Below are 21,522 nucleotides of genomic sequence, written 5' to 3' on the forward strand. Positions count from 1 at the left end.
GTCTGGATAGCTCACCTCACAACTGCCAGCGGCTCTGCTGGGCAGCACTGGCAAGGTCAGCCAGCAAGTCTGGAACTGCTTGTCGGAAAGGAGGCTGGGGCTCTGAAAGGGGTTCCCAGCTAATTACAAACAATGCAGAGAGGACAGGGTGTAAAGCCTGTCGCTTATCCGGGCTATTTTCTTTTTCTTTTTCCTTTTTTTTTTTTTTTTAAAGTCTCACTCATTGGCCAAGGCTGAAGTGCCGTGATGTGATCACAGCTCACTGCAGCCTCCAATGTCTGGGCTTCAGCAACCCGCCTGCCTCAGCCTCCTGAGTAGTTGGGACAATTGGCGTGTGCCACCATACCTGGCTCATTTTCTTTCTTTGAGACAGAGTCTCACTCTGTTGCCTAGGCTGGAGTGCAATGGCATAATCTTGGCTCACTGCAACCTCCGCCTCCCGGGCTCAAGCAATTCTCCTGCCCCAGCCTCCCGAGTAGCTGGGATTACAGGCATCTACCACTACATACAGCTAATTTTTGTATTTTTAGTAGAGACAGGGTTTCATCATGTTGGCCAGGCTAATCTGGAACTCCTGACCTCGAGATTCACCCACCTTGGCCTCCCAAAGTGCTGGGATTACAGGCATGAGCCACTGTACCCGGCCAATTAGTTTTATTTTTTGGTAGAGACAGGGTCTCACTATGTTGCCCAGGCTGGTCTTCAACCAGTCCTCCAGTTTCAGCCTCCCAAAGCATTGGGATTACAGGTGTGAGCCACCACGCCCAGCCTCTGAACCATTCTCATAAATCCAGGGAACAAAACCCTTAGCCAGATGTGCCTCCAAGGAGGCAGTAGACATGCAGAAGCACAGACAAACACAGCTCTGCAGGAGGGTTTGCAAGGTGAGTGACGGAGCCAATGCAGGGCACTGGAGGCGTGCAGATGACACAGCCCAACCTGTGCCCCTTAGTACCGTGGTCTTCGGCCGCCGCTCCACGTCCACCATGTCAAGCAGGGGGAAGGCCATCTGCAGCTCATCCATGGTAAGAACATTCTGGAATCCCAGTCTGGAGCGAGCTCAGGGAAGTCATGCTGGACAGTTTTGGGGGAAGATGCCTTTCTGAATGCGTCACATCACAAGTGAAGGGAACACAACCCAGTCCTGATCAAGCCAGGCAGGAGGGCAGCAAGCAGAGCCCAGCAAGGATGGCACAAATCCTGCAGGTGCTGGCGAGCAGGCTGCAACTGCACAGGTAAAGAGGGCAGCTCCTGGGCAACCCACCAACAGTCATCAGGCACATGACAGGTACCAGGTCCTATGCCAGACATGGCCCAGAGGGCAAAAGCACATAAAAATTTCTGTCCCCAGCTGAGTGCAGTGGCTCACACCTGAAATCCCAGCACTTTGGGAGGCTGAGGTGGGAGAATTGATGGAGCCCAGGAGTTCCAGGTCATTCTGGGCAGCATAGTGAGACCCTGTTTCTACAAATAGAACAGTCAGCTACACATGGTGGCATATGCCTGTAGTCTACTCAGGAGGCTCCTCAAGAGGCTGGGGCAGGAGGATCAGTTGAGCCCGGGAGGTCAAGGCTACCATGAGCTACGATTGCGCCACTGTACCCCAGCCTGGGCTACAGAGTGAGACCCTTTCTCAAAAAAAAAAAAAAAAAGAAAGAAAAGAAAAAAAAAAAAGAGAAATAAACTGTCCCAAGGAGCCCAGCACATTCAGAGCCCATCAAAACCAGTGTTCTGAGAACAGTGCTGCCAGCCAGTGCTGAGTTGAGAAGAGACTCCTCAGTGGGCTGGGGAGTCCAGCAGAGGGAGGAGGGCTGGAGCTAAAATCTTGTAAGATGAACATGAATCAGCAAGGAAGAAGAGACCCTGGGGCGGGCCAAGCCAGCTTCAGTCTATCTCCTCTAAGATCTGCCTCCATCTGCCTGTCCTCAATTCCAACTCGCAGTCTGAACCGGATGTGGTTTTGGATTAATCTTAAAATGAATTTTCCCCAAATCCTGATTCTATCACATCGCCCCATCAGCAATAAAGCCTGTCCTGCCCTCCACTGCCCTGAGAGGTTGGTCAGACTCCTCAAGTTCACTTGCAAGGTTCCAGACACCCTGGCACCGCCCCTCCTGTTCTTGTTCCTCTCCCTATCCCATTCCAACCTCCTACTTCCCCTGCCTGGGAAACCTTAGCCTTAGCCATCTGCTGGGCTCCACTGTACCCCTCCAAGAAGCCAAGGCAATTCCTGCCCCAGGGATGCTCCGCTGCCCCCCCCCGAACACACACACGTGGCACACTCCTGTGAGCTTATGAGCCTTTAATCATACGCCTTGGTACACGCTCCTTTATGGCACATGGTGTTATTCGTGCCTCCTCAGGCACCAGCCCCTGATTCATTCATAAGCCCCACGCCTCATCCTGGTCCTCGTCCTGTTCAGTGTGTGGCATACTGCTGGTACAGAGGACAGGCTCGGCATGACCCAGCTGCTTAAGAACAGGGGCCTGGTATTCTGCAGGCTCCCAAAGACAAGCTCCCTGTAACTGCTTCACTACCACTGGCTAATACGCTGACTGAGCACCCCATGGAAGAGACTAGAGCAGGGGTTCCCAAACCTAGTTACAGAACCACTAGGAGAGGTATTTTGGGTTTTTAAAAATGCAGATTCCTGAGTTTTACCCTAGACCTAGTCAACCAAGGCTCCAGCGCAGAGACCCTGGAATCTGCATTTTATGCTCCCCAAAGGATTCTGATGCAGGGGTAAGAAGATTGGCTTTTGGAAACCACCAGACATGAGGACCGACCACACTCGGGAGCTGTCCTCTCACCCCTCAGCCCGCAGCATCACCCCTGCACCCCAGCACCCAGCATCCCTCACCACAGTCCCCACTCAGCTAAGGGAGGAAAGGCTCCAGCCCTGCCCCTTCCCTTCAGACAGAGTAAGACCAAAAGGTTACCCCCGGGCATTCTCCAGCACGGGCCCCTGCCCAGACACCAGCATCCGCTTCTCATGGTACTTTGAGAAGAGCTTCACGGGGCTGTGAGACAGAATAACCTGATCTGCATCCACCTGTGGGACAGCCAGGACAGGGGAGGGCAGAGGAAGACAGAACCATTGAGGGAAATAATGAGACACAGGTGACAGGCCCTTTAGCCTAGGGAAGGGAAAACCCACTCAGAAAAAGAACGACACAAAGCCCTCTCTAGCACCCAGCGGCACTTCTAAAATGCACCTTTCCAGATGTGAGAAGAACCTGTCTCATTTGGTTCTTGCCACACACAACAAGAGGCCAGAAATGTCACAGATGTGGGTTCCGGCCACTTGCCACCCTGTCAGGTGGAGCTATATTTCCCAGGCCCCCACCTGGAAGCCACAGGGCTCACGTGTGCTCCCTGTCACTGTCACAGAAATCGGTCTTTTACTTTCTATTTTCAGACACGATGTGCAGCCCAGAGGTCAGAGCTGGGCTCCAGAGCCAGACCGCTGGGGAGCTCTACCACCTCCCAGTGGGGACTCCCGGGTGAGTCACCTCCCACAGGATCCCCCCATCTCCCACCCTCATGGCCTCTAGGGCTCTTAGGGGCAGTAGCCTGAGTACCGCAGACAGCAAAGGTCAGGCGGGGCTGGGAACCGGTGGCCCTGAAGGCCTGTGCCCTGGGGCCCTGCTGCCCAGGATCATCTTGTGTTGGATTGGAGAGGAAGGCAGCCCTGCTCTGGGGCTGTGAGGGGCCACAGCCTACCTCTACAACAACCAGGCCCCCCACACCTTCTTAGGAACTGTAGACCCCTTTATGATTTTTTTTTTTTTTTTGAGATAAGAGTCTTGCTCTGTAGCCCAAGCTGGAGTGCAATGGCGCAATCTTGGCTCACTGCAGCCTCCACCTTCCAGGTTCAAGCAATTCTGCCTCAGCCGCCCAAGTAGCTGGGATTACAGGTGACTGCCACCATGCCCAGCTAATTTTTTGTATTTTTACTAGAGACAGGGTTTCACTATGTTTGTCAGGTTGGTCTCGAACTCCTGTCCTCGTGATTCCCCCACCTCGGCCTCCCAAAGTGCTGGGATGACAGGCGTAAACCACTACACCTGACCCACTTTCTGAATTTTGAGGATCTCTATGGGTCTTCTTGTCTCCAGTGAACCCCCCACCCACAACCACGGGAGGACAATTTCAGGTGGCCTACAGTTGTCACCCCCAAAATATATCTGCAGACATCCTGAGATTTCCACGGACTGACGGTGAAACAGCTCTCTCTGCCTCTGCCTAGACTGACAGTGCAGTTTTATTTTCCTTGGGGGAAGGGATGGAGTCATCCAGTTCTGCAGAAATTTCGTGGGCGTCAAGGGCCCTTTCCTACGGAAAGTCATGTCCGCCCTGCATTATCAGTGCCACAGCCTGGGGTTCAGAATCTCAGTCCAAAGAATGAGAGATAGGGCTGTGTTCATACCCCAACCTGGGTGCTGGGCAGGCAGTGGCTTTTCAGTGGAGGGAGAAGCCTGTGGTGAAGGCTGCGCTGTCTGCCCAGAACCCTGCCCCTGGGCCCAGCATCCAGTGCTAACGGAATAGCCCCCACCAGCCTGTGCCCTCCCACTTCACAGAGCCCCCACCAGCCTGTTTTCTCCCACTGCAGAGCCCCCACCGGCCTGTGCCCTCCCACTGCACAGAAACCCCACCAGCCTATGCCCTCCCACTGCAGAGCCCCCACCGGCCTGTGTCCTCCCCCTGCAGAGACCCCACCACCTTGCATCCTCCCACTGCACAGAGCCCCTACCAGCCTGTGTCCTGCCACTGCAGAGCCCCCACCAGCCTGTTTTCTCCCACTGCACAGAGCCTCCACTGGCCTGTGTCATCCCACTGCAGAGCCCCCACCAGCCTGTGTCCTCCCACTGCACAGAGCCTCCACCGGCCTGTGTCCTGCCACTGCAGAGCCCCCACCGGCCTGTGTCCTACGGCACAGAGTCTCCACTGTCCTGTGTCCTCCCCCTGCAGAGCCCCCACCGGCCTGTGTACTGCCACCGCAGAGCCCCCACCGGCCTGTGTACTGCCACCGCAGAGCCCCCAGTGGCCTATGTCCTCCTACTGCACAGAGCCTCCACCGTCCTGTGTCCTGCCACTGCAGAGCGCCCACCAGCCCGTGTCCTCCCACTGCAGAGCCCCCAGCGTCCTGTGTCCTCCCACTGCAGAGTCCCCACCAGCCTGTGTCCTCCCAAAGCACAGTCTCCACTGGCCTGTGTCCTGCCACTGCAGAGCCCCCACCGGCCCGTGTCCTCCCACTGCAGAGCCCCCACCAGCCCGTGTCCTCCCAGTGCACAGAGCCTCCACCGGCCTGTGTCCTGCCACTGCAGAGTCCCCACCGGCCTGTGTCCTCCCACTGCACAGAGCCTCCACTGGCCTGTGTCCTGCCACCGCAGAGCCCCCAGCGTCCTGTGTCCTCCTACTGCACAAACCATCCACTATCCTGTGTCCTCCCCCTGCTGAGCCACCACAGGCCTCTGTCCTCCCCCTGCTGAGCCACCACAGGCCTCTGTCCTCCCACTGCAAAGAGCCTTCACCGGCCTGTGTCTTCCCACTGCAGAGTCCCCATCGGCCTGTCCCCTCCCACTGCAGAGTCCCCACTGGCCTGTGTCCTTCCCCTGCAGAGACCCCTCCAGGTTGTAACCTCCCACTGCACAGAGCCCCCACCAGCCTGTCCCCTCACTGCACAGAGCCCCCTCCAGCCTGTGCCCTCTCACTGCAGAGTCCCCTCCAGCTTGTGACCTCCCACTGGCCTGTGTCCTCCCCCTGCAGAGACCCCACCGGCTTGTATCCTCCCACTGCAGAGTCCCCACTGGCTGCGTCATCCCCCTGCAGAGTCCCCACCGGCCTGTGTCCTCCCAATGCAGAGCCCCCACTGGCTGTGTCATCCCACTGCAGAGCCCCCACCAGCCTGTGTCCTCCCACTGCACAGAGCCTCCACCGGCCTGTGTCCTGCCACTGCAGAGCCCCCACCGGCCTGTGTCCTACTGCACAGAGTCTCCACTGTCCTGTGTCCCCCCCCTGCAGTGTACCCACCAGCCTGTGTCCTCCCACTGCAGAGCCCCCACTGGCCTGTGTACTGCCACCGCAGAGCCCCCAGTGGCCTATGTCCTCCTACTGCACAGAGCCTCCACCGTCCTGTGTCCTGCCACCGCAGAGCCCCCACCAGCCCGTGTCCTCCCACTGCAGAGCCCCCAGTGGCCTGTGTCCTCCTACTGCACAGAGCCTCCACTGGCCTGTCTCCTCCCCCTACAGAGGCCCACCGGCCTGTGTTCTCCCCCTGCAGAGTCCCCACTGGCTGCGTCCTTCCCCTGCAGAGCCCCCACCGGCCTGTGTCCCGCCCCCTGCAGAGATGCCACCACCTTGTATCCTCCCACTGCAGAGTCCCCACCAGCCTGTGTCCTCCCACTGCAGAGCCCCCACCAGCCCGTGTCCTCCCAGTGCACAGAGCCTCCACCGGTCTGTGTCCTTCCACTGCAGAGCCCCCACCGGCCTGTGTCCTACTGCACAGACCATCCACCGGCCTGTGTCCTCCCCCTGCTGAGCCACCACAGGCCTGTGTCCTCCCACTGCAGAGCCACCACCGGCATGTGTCCTCCCACTGCAAAGAGCCTTCACCGGCCTGTGTCTTCCCACTGCAGAGTCCCCATCGGCCTGTTCCCTCCCACTGCAGAGTCCCCACTGGCCTGTGTCCTTCCCCTGCAGAGACCCCTCCAGGTTGTAACCTCCCACTGCAGAGAGCCCCCACCAGCCTGTCCTCTCACTGCACAGAGCCCCCTCCAGCCTGTGACCTCCCACTGCACAGAGCCCCCTCCAGCCTGTGCCCTCTCACTGCAGAGTCCCCTCCAGCCTGTGCCCTCTCACTGCAGAGTCCCCTCCAGCCTGTGCCCTCTCACTGCAGAGTCCCCTCCAGCCTGTGCCCTCCTACTGCACAGAGCCCCCAAAGTGCTGGAACCCAGCTCTGGGCTGCATAAGGGATGAAGTCCCGGATCCTCGACACAGCCCTAGAGGGTCAAGCCCACCTACCCTCCAAAGGAGTGGGGAGAGACAGGGAAGCCCCACCATGAGAACCCTGACCCCCCACATTATTCCATTTTCCTGGCGGGCACAGGCGGGCGGTGGAGGGCTGTCTCTCTGAAGAGAGTCGGAGCGTGTCACCGACATGTTCTCAAACTCACCCAGGAGCAGCATGAGGGCCCCATTTTTGGTACCTTTGCTGCCCCACATGATGGTCTGGGGTCCTGGGCAATGGTGGGTGGGGGTGCAGCAAGAAGTGGGGGACACAGAATGGGCATCCCACACAGGGACATGATGGCATGACACACACAGAGATAAGAGAGAGACAAAATGAGATACTGTGGAGTAAGGATGGCATGGGCAGTGGCCCGTCCCCCTCTGGGATGCCGCTGCAGGGTCAGAGGAGCGATGGCTACGGCCAGGCTGCCACCGCCCTGGGCTGGGTGGGATGCCAGGGAGGCACCCCTTGTTATTATCCTGTTCCCCAGATGGGCGGCACAGTCGTGCCCTGTGGGGTGGAAGGGAAGGAGGGCAGAAGCTGACTCACCCCATAATCAGGCTGAAGGCTACAAATTACAGGATGCTGTGGCCAGGCCCGGGCTGGCACTTCCTCCCCTGTGGGAGCCAGTGTTCATGAGCCCCAAAACCACACTCTCTGCTCCCACAAAGGACAAGGGGTGGAGGACAGGGAGAGTCACAAAGGCCTGGCCCCAAAGTAGAGGTCAATGGGGTTCCAGGAGCCGGGTGCCAAATACAAACCATGTGGAAACCAGGCAGGACGTCCAGTGCATTCCAAGTCTCTACCGTCCCCACTCTCCATGGTCTGAGTTGTGTCATACACGCCCACTCTGCCCTTGCTCTATTCCCACGCACACAGGTGTTCTTGCTGCTCCGCCCCCTCCTGCCCTGTTGGCTGCTCCTTCTGCTTGGAACATCAACTCCCAGGGTCCCTGTGGCTCTCTCTGTCCACTCTTTCAGGTCTTTGCTCAAGCTTCCACTGGCCACCCATCTAAAATGCCAGCCCCTGCCCTGCCTGTGTTCCACCTAGATCACCTGACAGCGGCTGACATGGAGCACGCAGGCATCTGTCTGCTCCTGCCTCTGTCCAGTGCATGCTCCTGGGGGCAGGGATTGTTTTTTCCTGTCTCCTTCGGGTCCCACTATATCTCAGCACCTATAAGCATCTGGCGCACAGCAGGGGCTAAGTGAACTTTTGCTAAACCACGGATTGATGAGGTGGTTGTGCAGGGGCCACAGTGAGCTGAGTTCAGTGGTCCTGCTGACAGAGACCTTCCCCAGGCTGCCAGGCATCTGTAGCTGGATGCCTGCCTCTAATATGCAGGAAACACTGATCCCCCAAAACCTGTGGCCTTCTGCTGCCCCGTCTCTCCTGGCCATGGCTGTCTGTCGGAACCCGGATCCTACCCAGCGGCCCCAGAAAAGCAAAGTGGACACAAGGTCAGACTTTGCTGTTAGAACGGGGGTTGAGGCTGGGTACGATGGCTCAACCCTATAATCTCAACACCTCTGGGGGGTTGAGGTGAGAGGACCACCTGAAGTCAGGGTTCAAGACCATCCTGGCCAACATTGTGAAAAAGTCTCCACTAAAGATAGCTGGGCATGGTGGTGGGTGCCTGTAATCCCAGCACTTTGGGAGGCTTAAGGCCTCAGGATCACCTGAGGTTAGCAGTTCCAGACCAGCCTGGCCAACATGATGAAACCCCTGTCTCCACTAAAAATACAAAAACTAGCTGGTCATGGTGGTAGGCACCTGTAATCCTTTGGGAGTTACTCCAGATGCTGAGCCAGGAAGGAGGCTGAGACAGCAGAATTGCCTGAACCTGGGAGGCGAAGGTTGCAGTGAGCTGACATCGCAGTGGCACCGCACTCCAGCCTGGGAGATAGAGCGGAACTCTGTCTTACAATGAAACAAAACAAAAGCCAGGGGGTGGAGAGGGCCCTGGGAGGCCTGGGTCCTGGCCAAGGGCAGCAAACACAAGCACCCATGGGGCTCCAGGTCAGCACTGGCCACGAGGCACTGTGTGTGAATTCAGGTGCCCTATTTCCTGGTGGACAGTCACAGCCAGGCCTCTCATCTGGCGAGCCAAGCAGGGGCTGGGATTTTGGAGACACATGCCAGTGGCCACAGAGCCAGGCAGGTCCTGGAGCAGAGGGGGTCGCGTGCGGCCTGTGGCCCACAAGAGCCAGGGCCACACCTGTGGAGGCAGCTGCCACTCAGCTCCAGCTGGTCTGTCACCAGAATCCAACAGCTTTGAAAAGTGAAGTCTGTCACTTTTTAAGTGGTGGCAAAGAAGTCAAGGCATTCAAAAGCGCCCTGCGTGGGCCACACGGGCCCTTCCATGGGCCTCCAAATCGAGGCTGTACTTGTGTCTCTGGCCAACTTGTGGGTCTTGGCACTCCTCCCTGCCAGGCTGGGCTGGGCACTGGGAGAGACGAGTCCAGGCACATCCATCTACACCCCCTGGAAACAAACCTGGCGAGCTCCCCCTGGCCTGCAACCCTTCCCAGTCCCCACCGACCATGGGAGAGAGTCCAGGCTGTGAGGCTGCTTTCCCGAGGTCCGGCACAGTTTCCTGCCAGGCCAGCCTCATGCCGCCCACAGCCAGACACCGGCTCTGCAACTCTTCTAATTTCACATGGAGGCAGGAGAGGGATTAAGAGCATGGGGCTTGGAAACAGAAGTTGGTTCAAATCCCAACCTTGCCATTTTGCTCTAGATGGCAGGAAAAAAAACCCCAAAACCAAAAAGTCCGCAGTGTTCCACAGGGGTGGTTTCCTACATGAGAGCTCAGCTTCCCCTCAATCTGCTGCCATTCCGCCTCCTCCTCCTCCTCCTCCTCCTCCTCCTCAGCCACGGTGTCCCCTCCTCCCAGAAGCTTGCCTGGACCCCTGGTCTGGTTCAGTTACCTCCTCCAGGCTCCTCGATCCAAGTCCTCAGCACTAGGGACTGTCACCCTGTGGGAATGGGTCCGTTCCCCACTGCCAGGAGCTCTGGGAAGGCTCAAGGGTGGGATGGGTGTGGTCCAGGGACAGGAGCATACTGCCCAGGGTATGAGGGTCAGGTTGGAGGCTGGTGTGGGGACTGTCAGACGGGTCAGGGAAGCCTCAGGTTGGGTGGCATGGGGTTCTCAGAACTTGGAGGCAGTGGGTGGAGGGTTGGAGAAGGGCCAGCCTGGGACCCAGGATCAGGGTGGAAGCTGGGATTACATCTCCGTTTCCATGTAATTGGGAAGGTGTTGGTTATAGGGTCGAGTGTGGGGTGAGGGCCAGGCCACTCGGGGTGGGGGTGGGCTGGGGGAGGTGGTGGTGGGTGCCGCATACCTTGGGGGCCATGGGCTGGATGGAGGTGATGCAGGTAGGGTCGATGAGGTGCTTGGGCTGGCGAGCCGACTCTTCCATCAGCCTCTGCCACTGGCGCGCAGCCCAGTGAGCTTCTGCTCACGGTGATTGAAGCCCATGTGCACGCAGTGCTCAAAGTTGGATGGTGCACAGATTGCCACCTGCTTCTTCCTCTTCCCAAACATGGTTCCGGGGTCTCAGTGCGGACTGCGTGAGAGAATCATGGTGGCTGAGTGGCAGCAGTGAGCCTGCCCACATCTTCCTCCTCTGTCCCAACCTGTGCCTTCCACCCTCATCTTCCACTGGGACCCACAGGAGGCAGCAGCTTCCTTCCCGTCTCCCTGCTCACCCCCTACCCCATCTGCATGGCAGACGGCAGCCAGAGGGCACTTTTGATGGCAGACGCAGCCAGAGGGGCCATGTCCCCTTGCTCAGAACCTTCCTGACTCTGTCTCACGGGCCCACAAGGCTCCGTCGCCTCTCTGTTCACATCCCCTGGAGGCCTCAGGGCCTTTGCAGGGACTGGTCCCTCTGCCTGGAGCTCACTTTCTGGTGTCTGCACAGGGCTGCTCCTCCCCTCCTTCAGGTCTCAGAGCAGCAAGGACTCCTTTCCTGACCACCCCAACTTCGAGACCAGCGTGGTCAGCATGGTGAAACCCTAGCTCTACTAAAAATATAAAAATTAGTGGGGTATGATGGGATGCACCTGTAATCCCAGCTACCTGGGAGACTGAGGCAGGGGAACTGCTTGAACTGGGGAAGTGGAGGTTGCAGTGAGCTGAGATTGAGCCACTGCACACTCCAGCCTGGGCGACATAGTGAGACGCCATCTCAAAACAAAACACAAAGGGGTGAAGGGGAGATATGCTGGTCGAGGCGTCACACACAGAGCCGGGAGAAAGATGGGACGGGGAGCCAGGCAGCCAGAGTTTCACTCTCCACACACGCTGCCGTGACCTTGGGCAAGTAACCACCTCTCTGTGCTGTGGATGAACCACCACAGGGCTGCTGTGAGGGGTAGTGAGTGACTGGGAGCAAAGAGCTCGGGGTGAAGCTGGGCATATGTGGGGGGCCTGTCTGTGGGGGCCGCTGTGATGGCTGGGGCGGTCCTCGCAGTGCCTGTGGAGGAGGGGCCCCGGTCCTGCTCTCCTGGAAGCCCCCATCCCAGCTGTTCCAGGCCTGGGCTCTGGGGTTGCACATACCTGGTCTGATACTGGTGAGATAGAAGTGCCCTGAGGCAGGTGAACTCTTCTCTGGGGGTGTCAGGTTGCTTATCTGTAAAATGAGAAGAATGCATCTATTCACTCATTCATTCATTCATTCAGTAAGCACTCAGCAATGGGCTTCCTCTGTGGCCACTGTAGTCACCCAGCCAGCCTTTGACCTCATGGGAAGTTCTCGTGGGGCACAGACCTGTCCCCATGCAGCAGCTGCCCAGAGTGGTCAGGGCTGAGTGGTGGGAGCATGGGACCCTGGAGGGATGTCAGGGTGGGCAGCAGGGAGGCTTCCTGGATGAGGGGAAGCGTGGACAGCAATGGATGAGGGCACACGCAGGTGTAGTTTCTGTGTTGTTCTCAGCTGGCTACCCCGCAGCTGGCATGGCACCTAGCCCTATGCCTCTAGTGAGAGGATGGAGGATGTGCAGATCCATGTGGCCCCTCCACACCTGCTCCTTCTGGCTCAGGCTGCTTCCCTGGTAGCAGCTGGGAAGGTGAGGCCCTGAGATAGGACCATCGATGGGAGCCAGCCAGGGGAACTGGTTTGGCAGCGGGAGCCCCAATGGAGGCAGGTGGGGACCCAGCAGCCAACCTGTCCCAATTGGTCCCAAGTGGCCAGTGGGTGGTCAGAGCCAGGCCTGACCAGGGCCCCCGGGGTTGGCCCAGTTTCCCTGCTTCCCCTGGGGCCTGGGATGGAGGGTAGGCAGAGGGGAGGGGCTCCTTTGTCTCTGCCCAGCCTCTTCTCTGAGCCCAATGCCAGTGCCCTCACAGTCTTCTAGGTGTGCCCACCCCCTGGTGGCCCTAACCTATTCTCTTACTATTTTCCAGGCCCAGCTACTAGGGTCATCCACACACCCCGAGTGTCCCCATCTCTCACTCTGCCTGCTGTCACTCCAGATCTGCATCCTCTGTCCTCCCATCGGTCCCTCCACCCGCTTTGTCCCCCATGACCTTCATCATGAACTTGTGGCCATGCCCATCCTGCTCCCTCCTCCACTGTGGGGCACTAGGCAGTTCCCATAGCCACAGGAACAGGATCAGCCTTGTGACCCTTCGATAAACCCATAGGGTGGAGAGTGGGGCAGATCCAGAGGTTCAGGATGCCTGGGACTGATGGGAGCAGCCTGGAGGGTGGGCGGCCAACCCAGTAAGCAGCACAGGTGCCCGGGATGTCCTCTGAAGCTTGGGCTCCTGCCCTCCCACCCATATACCCCCAGGGAAGGGGGCCAGGACACACTTCCGGATGTTTGCCCGGCGCCACCCCTTCGCTCTGGGCACTGCACAGAGGGGAGGATAAATAGAGGAACTGACTGTGTTTATTAATGACCAGGCAGGGGTCCCACCCTGGCCCCTTCTGGGCAGCTCCGAGCCCTGCTAGTTCCCCCAGCAGGCGCTCCCTTCCTACCGTAAGCTCCTGACCTCCCGGGGGCCCACAGAGGCAGTGCTGGGCCTGGGAGGAGCAAGAAGAGCTGAGCAGAAAGGCTGCAAAACAAAAACAAGGCTATCTAGCAGAATGGGTGTCAATGTGTGCATTCAACTTACAGAGGTAAACGGATGTGTGTTTGCAGCAGTTCAGAAACCCTTTCTTTGGAGAATCTAGAAACAGTCATTTCAAGCCCTATAGTGGCATATAAGAGTTAGCAGTAAGAATGCGTTTAAAACCCAGAAGACCCGCTTCTTACAAACTGATCTGCTGTGTGTTGGTTCCTTTTAGGAAGTTGCATTTATGTTTAGATTCAGCGAGGTAGAAACACGTTTCCTCCAAAAGTTGCGTTTGTACATTTCAGAGAGGATGGGAGTACAGGTTGTATTGAGAAATATGTGGCTGTAAAACAAAAACGGAGCTATCTAGCAGAATGGTTGTCAATGTGTGCATTCAACTTCCAGAGTTAAACTGATGTGTGCCTGCAACAGTTCAGAAACCCTTTCTTTGGAGGATGTAGAAACAGTCATTTCCAGCCCTATAGGGGCATATAAGAGTTAGCAGTAAGAATGCGTTTAAAACACAGAAGACCCACTTCTTACAAACTGATCTGCTGTGTGTTGGTTCCTTTTAGGAAGTTGCATCTATATTTAGATTCAGCGAGTGAGAAACACGTTTCTTCTAAAAGCTGTGTTTGGACATTCCAGAGTGGATGAGAGTACAGGCTGTAATGAGAAATATGTGGCTGTAAAACAAAAACGGAGCTATCTAGCAGAATGGTTGTCAATGTGTGCATTCAACTTACAGAGTTAAACTGATGTGTGTTTGCAGGAGTTCAGAAACACTTTCTTTGGAGAATCTAGAAAGAGTCTTTTCCAGCCCTATAGTGGCACATAAGAGTTAGCAGTAAGAATGCGTTTAAAACACAGAAGACCCGCTTCTTGCATAATGATCTGCTGTGTGCTGGTTCCTTTTAGGATGTTGCATCTATGTTTAGATTCACCAAGTTAGAAACATGTTTCTTCTAAAAGCTGCATTTGGACATTTCAGTGTGGATGGGAATACAGGCCGTAATGAGAAATATCTGGCTCTAAAACCAAAACGGAGCTATCTAGCAGAATGGTTGTAAATATGTGCATTCAACTTACAGGGTTAAACTGATGTTTGTTTGCAGCAGTACAGAAACCCTTTCTTTGGAGAATGTAGAAACAGTCATTTCCAGCCCTGTAGTGGCATATACGAGTTAGCAGTAAGAATGCGTTTAAAACACAGAATGCCCGTTTCTTACAAACTGATAGGCTGTGTGTTGCTTCCTTTTAGGTAGTTGCATCTATGGTTAGAATCAGCGTGTTAGAAACATGTTTATTCTAAAAGCAGCGCTTGGACATTCCAGAGTGTATTGGCGTACAGGCTGTAATGAGAAATATCTGGCTCTAAAACAAAAACGGAGCTATCCAGCAGAATGGTTGTCAATGTGTGCATTCAACTGACAGAGTTAAACTGATGTGTGTTTGCAGTAGTTCAGAAACCATTTCTTTGGAGAATGTAGAAACAGTCATTTCCAGCCTTATAGTGGCATATAACAGTTAGCAGTAAGAATGCATGTAAAACACAGAAGACACGCTTCTTACAAACTGATTGGCTGTGTGTTGGTTTCTCTTAGGAAGTTTCATCGATGTTTAGATTCAGCGAGTTAGAAACACATTTCTTCTAAAAGCTGCATTTGACATTCCAGAGAGAATGGGAGTACAGGCTGTAATGAGAAATATCTGGCTCTAAAACAAAAACGCAGCTTTCTAGCAGAATGGTTGTCAATGTGTGCATTCAACTTACAGAGTTAAACTGATGTGTGTTTGCAGCAGTTCTGAAACCCTTACTTGGAGAATGTAGAAACAGTCATTTCCAGCCCTACAGTGGCGTATAATAGTTATCAGTAAGAATGCATTTAAAACACAGAAGACCCACTTCGTGCAAACTTATCTCCCGTGTGCTGGTTCCTCTTAGGAAGTTGCATCTATGTTTAGATTCAGCGAGTTAGAAACACGTTTCTTCTAAATTTTGCGTTTGTACAATCCAAAATGAATGGGAGTACTGGCTGTAATGAGAAATATCTGGCTGTAAAACAAAAACGGAGCTATCTAGCAGAATAGTTGTCAATGTGTGCATTCAACTTCCAGAGGTAAACTGATGTATGTTTGCAGCAGTTCAGAAACCCTTTCTTTGGAGAAACAGTCATTTCCAGTCCTAAAGAGGCATATAAGAGTTAGCAGTAAGAATGCATTTTAAACACAGAAGACCCGCTTCTTGCAAACTGATCTCCTGTGTGTTGTTTCCTTTTAGGAAGTTGCATTTATGTTTAGATTCAGCGAGTTAGCAAAACGTTTCTTCTAAAAGCTGCGTTTGGACATTCCAGAGTGAATGGGACTATAGGCTGTAATGAGAAATATCTGGCTCTAAAACAAAAATGGAGCTATCTAGCATGATTGGTTTTCAAAGTGTTCATTCAACTTACAGAGTTAAACTGATGTGTGTTTGAAGCGTTTCAGAAACTCTTTCTTTGGATAGTCTAGAAATAGATGTTTCCAGTCGTATACTGCCATATGAGAATTAGCAGTAAGACTTCGTTTTACATATAGAGGAAAAGTTTCTCTCAAATTGCACTGCTGTGAGTTTGTTCACCTTCGGGATCTGCATCTATGTTTAGATTCAGTGAGTTAGTAACACATTTCTTCTAAAAGCTGCGTTTGGATATTCAAGAGTGAATGGGACTATAGGCTGTAATGAGAAATAACTCGCTCCAAAACAAAAACGGAGCTGTCTAGCAGATTGGTTTTCAAAGTCTACATTCAACTTACAGAGTTAAACTGATGTGTGTATGAAGCGTTTCAGACACCCTTTCTTTGGAGAGTCTAGAAATAGATGTTTCTAGCCGTATACTGCCACATGAGAATTAGCAGTAAGACTGCCTTTTAAACACAGAGGAAACGTTTTTCTCAAATAGCTCCACTGTGAGTTCATTCACCTTAGGAAGCTGGATCTATGTTTAGATTCAGTGAGTTAGGAACACGTTTCTTTCAAAAGCTGCGTTTGGATGTTCCAGAGTGAATGGGACTCTAGGTAGTAATGAGAGGTATCTGGGTGTAAAAAAAAAAAAAAAGAAAAGAAAAGAAAAGAAACAAAACGGAGCTATCTAGCAGATTGGTTGTCAAAACATACATTCAACTTACAGAGTTAAACTGATATGTTTGTGATGCGCGTTTCAGAAACATTTTCTTTGGAGAGTCTTGAAATAGGTTTTTTCAGCCGTATACTACCATGTGAGAATTAGCAGTAAGACTGTGCTTTAAGCACAGAGGAAACGTTTCTTTTAAAAGCTGCGTTTGCATATTCCAGAGTGAATGGGATTATGGGCTGTAATGAGAAATATCTGGCTCTAAAACAAAAAGGGATGTATCTAACAGAATGGTTGTCAATGTGTACATTTAAATTAAATAGTTACGCTGATGTGTGTATGAAGCGTTTCAGACACCATTTCGTTGGAGTGTCTAGAAATAGGTGTTCGCAGCCATATACACTCTTGTGAGAATTAGCAGGAAGAATGTATTTAAAAAACTGAAGAAACATTTCTCTCAAATGGCTCTGCTGTGAGTTCATTCACATTAGGAAGCTGCATCTATGTTTAGATAATGCGAGTTTAGTAATACGTTTCTTCTAAAAGCTGTGTTTGGATATTCCAGAGTGAATGGGACTATAGGCTGTAAAGAGAAACATCTAGGTCTAAAACAAAAAGGGAGCTGTATAACAGAATAGTTGTCAAAGTGTACATTGAACGTAAAGAGTTACACTGATGTGCCGGGCGCGGTGGCTCAAGCCTGTAATCCCAGCACTTTGGGAGGCTGAGGCGGGTGGATCACGAGGTCGAGAGATTGAGACCATCCTAGTCAACATGGTGAAACTCCGTCTCTACTAAAAATACAAAAAACTAGCTGGGCATGGTGGCACATGCCTGTAACCCCAGCTACTCAAGGAGGCTGAGGCAGGAGAATTGCCTGAGCCCAGGAGGCAGAGGTTGCAGTGAGCCGAGATCGCGCCATTGCACTCCAGCCTGGGTAACAAGAGCGAAACTCCGTCTCAAAAAAAAAAAAAAAAAAAAAAAAAAAAAAAAAAAAAAAGAGTTACACTGATGTATGTTTGAAGCGTTTCAGAAACCCTTTCATTGGAGAGTCTAGAAATAGTTGTTTGCAGCTGTATATAGCCATATGAGAATTAGCAGTAAGAATGCAGTTAAAACCCAGAAGAAACGTTACTCTCAAATGGTTCTACTGTGAGTTCGTGCACTTTGGAAGCTGCATCCAAGTGTAGATTCAGCGACTTAGTAACACATTTCTTCTGAAAGTTACATTTGGATAATCTAGAGTGAAGGGGACTATAGGCTGTAAAGAGAAGTATCTGGCTCTAAAACAAAAACCGAGCTATCTAGCAGAATGGTTGTCAAAGTGTACATTGAACTTACAGAGTTAAACTGATGTGTGTTTCAAGCTTTTGAGAAACTCTTTCTTTGGAAAGTCTAGAAATAGATGTTTCCTGATGCATTGAGTCATATGAGAATTAGCAGCAAGACTGCATTTAAAACAGAGAAGAAAGGTTTCTCTTCAATTACTCTCCTGTGATTTCGTGCACCTTAGGAAGCTGCATCTATATTTACATAAAGCGAATTAGGTATACGATTCTTCTAAAGGCTGCGTTTGGATATTCCAGGGTGAATGAGACTACAGGCTGTAAAGAGAAATATCTGGCTCTAAAAAAAAAAAAAACAAAAAAACAAAAAAACAAAAACGGAGCTAACTAACAGAATAGTTGTCAAAGTGTACATTGAACTTGCAGTGCTAAACAAACTTTTGTATAAAGCGTTTCAGAAACCCTTTCTTTGAAGTGTCTAGAAATAGATGTTTCCAGCCGTATAAGAATTAGTGGTAAGACTGCATTGAAAACAAAGAAGAAACGTTTCTCTCAAATTGCTCTGCTGTGAGTTCGTTCACCTAAGGAAGCTGCATCTATGTTTAGATAAAGTGATTTAGTAATATGATTCATCTAAAAGCTGCTTTTGGATATTCCAGAGTCAATTGGACTATAGAGTGTAATGAGAAATATCTGGCTCTAAAACAAAAATGCAGCTATCTAACAGAATTGTTGTCAAAGTATACATGGAACTTACAGAGTTAAACTGATTTGTGGATGAAGCTTTTCAGAAACCCTTTCTTTGGAGAGTCCAGAAATAGATGTTTACAGCCGATAACAGTCATATAAGATTTAGTAGTAACACTGAGTTTAAAACAAAGAACCGTTTCTCTCAAATTGCTCTGCTGTCAATTCTTTCACATGAGGAAGCTGCATTTATGTTTAGATTCAGCGAGTTACTAACATGTCTCTTCTAAAAGCTGACTTTAGATATTCCAGAGTGAATGCAACTATAGGCTTCAATGAGCAATATTTTATTCTAAAACAAAAACGGAGGTCTCTATGATTGTCAAAGCGTTGTCAAAGTGTACATTCAACGTAGAGTGTTAAACTGATGTGTGGATGAAGCGTTTCAGAAACCCTTTCTTTGGAAAGGGTAGAAATAGATGTTTGCAGCCGTAAAAAGCCATATGAGAATTACCAGTAAGACTGTGGTTAAAACACAGAAAAACCTTTTCTCTTAAATTGCTCTGCTGTGAGTTTATTCACCTTAGGAAGCTGCACCTTTGTTTAGATTCTGCGAGTTAGTAACACGTTTCTTCTAAAAGGTGCATTTGGATATTACAGAGTGAATGCGACTACAGGTTGTAATGAGAAATATCTGGCTCTAAAACAAAAACGGAGCTATGTAGCAGAATGGATGTCAAAGTATACATTCAACTTACAGAGATAAACTGATGTGTGTATCAAGTGTTTCAGAAACCCTTTCTTTGTAGAGTCGAGAAATAGATGTTTCCAGCCCTATACGTCCAGAAGAGAATTAGCAGTAAGACTGTGTTGATAACACAGAAAAAACGTTTCTGTCAAATTACTCTGCTGTGATGTCGATCACCTTAGGAAGTTGCACCTATGTTTAGATTCAGCGAGTTAGTAACACGTTTCTTCTAAAAGCTGCGTTTGGTTCTCCAGAGTGAATGGGACTATAGGCTGTAATGAGAAATATCTGGCTCTAAAATAAAAACGGAGCTCTCTAGCAGAATGGTTCTCAACGGGTAGGTACATTCAACTTACAGAGTTAAACTGATGTGTGTATGAAGCGTTTCAGAAACCCTTTCTTTGGAGAATCTAGAAATAGATGATTGCAGCTGTATGCAGCCAGATGAGAATTAGCAGTAAAACTGCTTCTTAAACACAGAAGAAACGATTCTTGAACTGAAGGAAATAGAGACACAAAAAACTCTTCAAAAAATCAATAAATCCAGGAGCTGGTTTTTTGAAAAGATCAACAAAATAGACAGACCACTAGCCAGATTAATAAAAAAGAAAAGAGAGAATAACCAAATTGATGCAATAAAAAACGATAAAGGGAATATCACCACAGATTCCACAGAAATCCAAACCATCATCAGAGATTATTACAAACAACTCTATGCACATAAACTAGTAAACCTGGAAGAAATGGATAAATTCCTGGACACCTGCATCCTCCCAAGCCTAAACCTGGAAGAAGCCGAAACCCTGAATAGACCAATAACATGGTCTGAAGTCGAGGCAGCAATAAAGAGCCTACCACCCAAAAAAAGCCCAGGTCCAGATGGGTTCACAGCTGAATTCTACCAGACATACAAAGAGGAGCTGATACCATTCTTTCTGAAACTATTGCAGACAATCCAAAAAGAGGGAATTCTTCCCAAATCATTTTACAAGACAAACATCATCCTGATACCAAAACCCGGCAGAGACTCAACAAGAAAAGAAAATTTCAGGCCAATATCCATGATGAACATAGATGCAAAAATCTTCTATAAAATACTGGCAAACTGATTGCAACAGCATATCACAAAGCTCATCCACCATGATCAAGTAGGATTCATCCCGGGGATGCAAGGCTGGTTCAACATACGCAAGTCCATAAACGTAATTCACCACATAAACAGAACCAAAGACAAAAACCACACGATTATCTCAATTGATGCAGAGAAGGCTTTTGACAAAATTCAACAATGCTTTATGCTAACAACCCTCAATAAACTAGGTATTGACGGAACGTATCTCAAAACAATAAAAGCTATTTACGACAAACCAACAGCCAATATCATACTGTATGGGCAAAAACTGGAAGCATTCCCTTTGAAATCTGGCACTAGACAAGGGTGCCCTCTCTCACCACTCCTATTCAATATAGTACTGGAAGTTCTAGCCAGAGCAATCAGGCAAGAGAAAGAAATAAAGGGTATCCAAATTGGAAAGGAGGAAATTAAATTGTCTCTATTTGCAGATGACATGATTCTATATCTGGAAGACCCCATCATCTCAGCCCAAAATCTCCTGAAACTGATAAACAACTTCAGCAAAGTCTCAGGATACAAAATCAACGTGCAAAAATCACAAGCATTCCTATACACCAGTAATAGACTTCAAGAGAGCCAAATCAAGAACGAACTGGCATTCACAATAGCTACAAAGAGAATAAAGTACCTAGGAATACAACTAACAAGGAACGTAAAGGACCTCTTCAAGGAGAACTACAAGCCATTGCTCAACGAAATAAGAGAGGACACAAACAGATGGAGAAACATTCCATGTTCATGGTTAGGAAGAATCAACATCGTGAAAATGGCCATACTGCCCAAAGTAATTTACAGACTCAACGCTATTCCCATCAAGCTACCAATGACCTTCTTCACAGGACTGGAAAAAAACACCTTAAACTTCATATAGAACCAAAAGAGAGTCCGCATAGCCAAGTCAATTCTAAGCAAAAAGAACAAAGCAGGAGGCATCACACTACCGGACTTCAAACTATACTACAAGGCTACAGTAATCAAAACAGCATGGTACTGGTACCAAAACAGAGATATAGACCAATGGAACAGAACAGAGGCCTCAGAGGAAATACAACATACCCATAACCATCTGATCTTCGACAAACCTGACAAAAACAAGCAATGGGGAAAGGACTCCCTGTTTAGTAAATGGTGTTGGGAAAACTGGCTAGCCATGTGCAGAAAGCAGAAACAGGACCCCTTCCTGACACCTTACACCAAAATTAACTCCAGATGGATTAAAGACTTAAACATCAGACCTAACACCATAAAAACCTTAGAAGAAAATCTAGGCAAAACCATTCAGGACATAGGTGTAGGCAAGGACTTCATGACCAAAACGCCAAAAGCAATGGCAACAAAAGCCAAAATAGACAAATGGGACCTAATCAAACTCCACAGCTTCTGCACGGCAAAAGAAACAGTCAGTAGAGTGAATCGGCAACCAACAGAATGGGAAAAAATTTTTGCAGCCTACCCATCTGACAAGGGGCTGATATCCAG

Source organism: Saimiri boliviensis, chromosome 19 (genome assembly GCF_048565385.1).
Source record: "Saimiri boliviensis isolate mSaiBol1 chromosome 19, mSaiBol1.pri, whole genome shotgun sequence".
NCBI lineage: Eukaryota > Metazoa > Chordata > Mammalia > Primates > Cebidae > Saimiri > Saimiri boliviensis.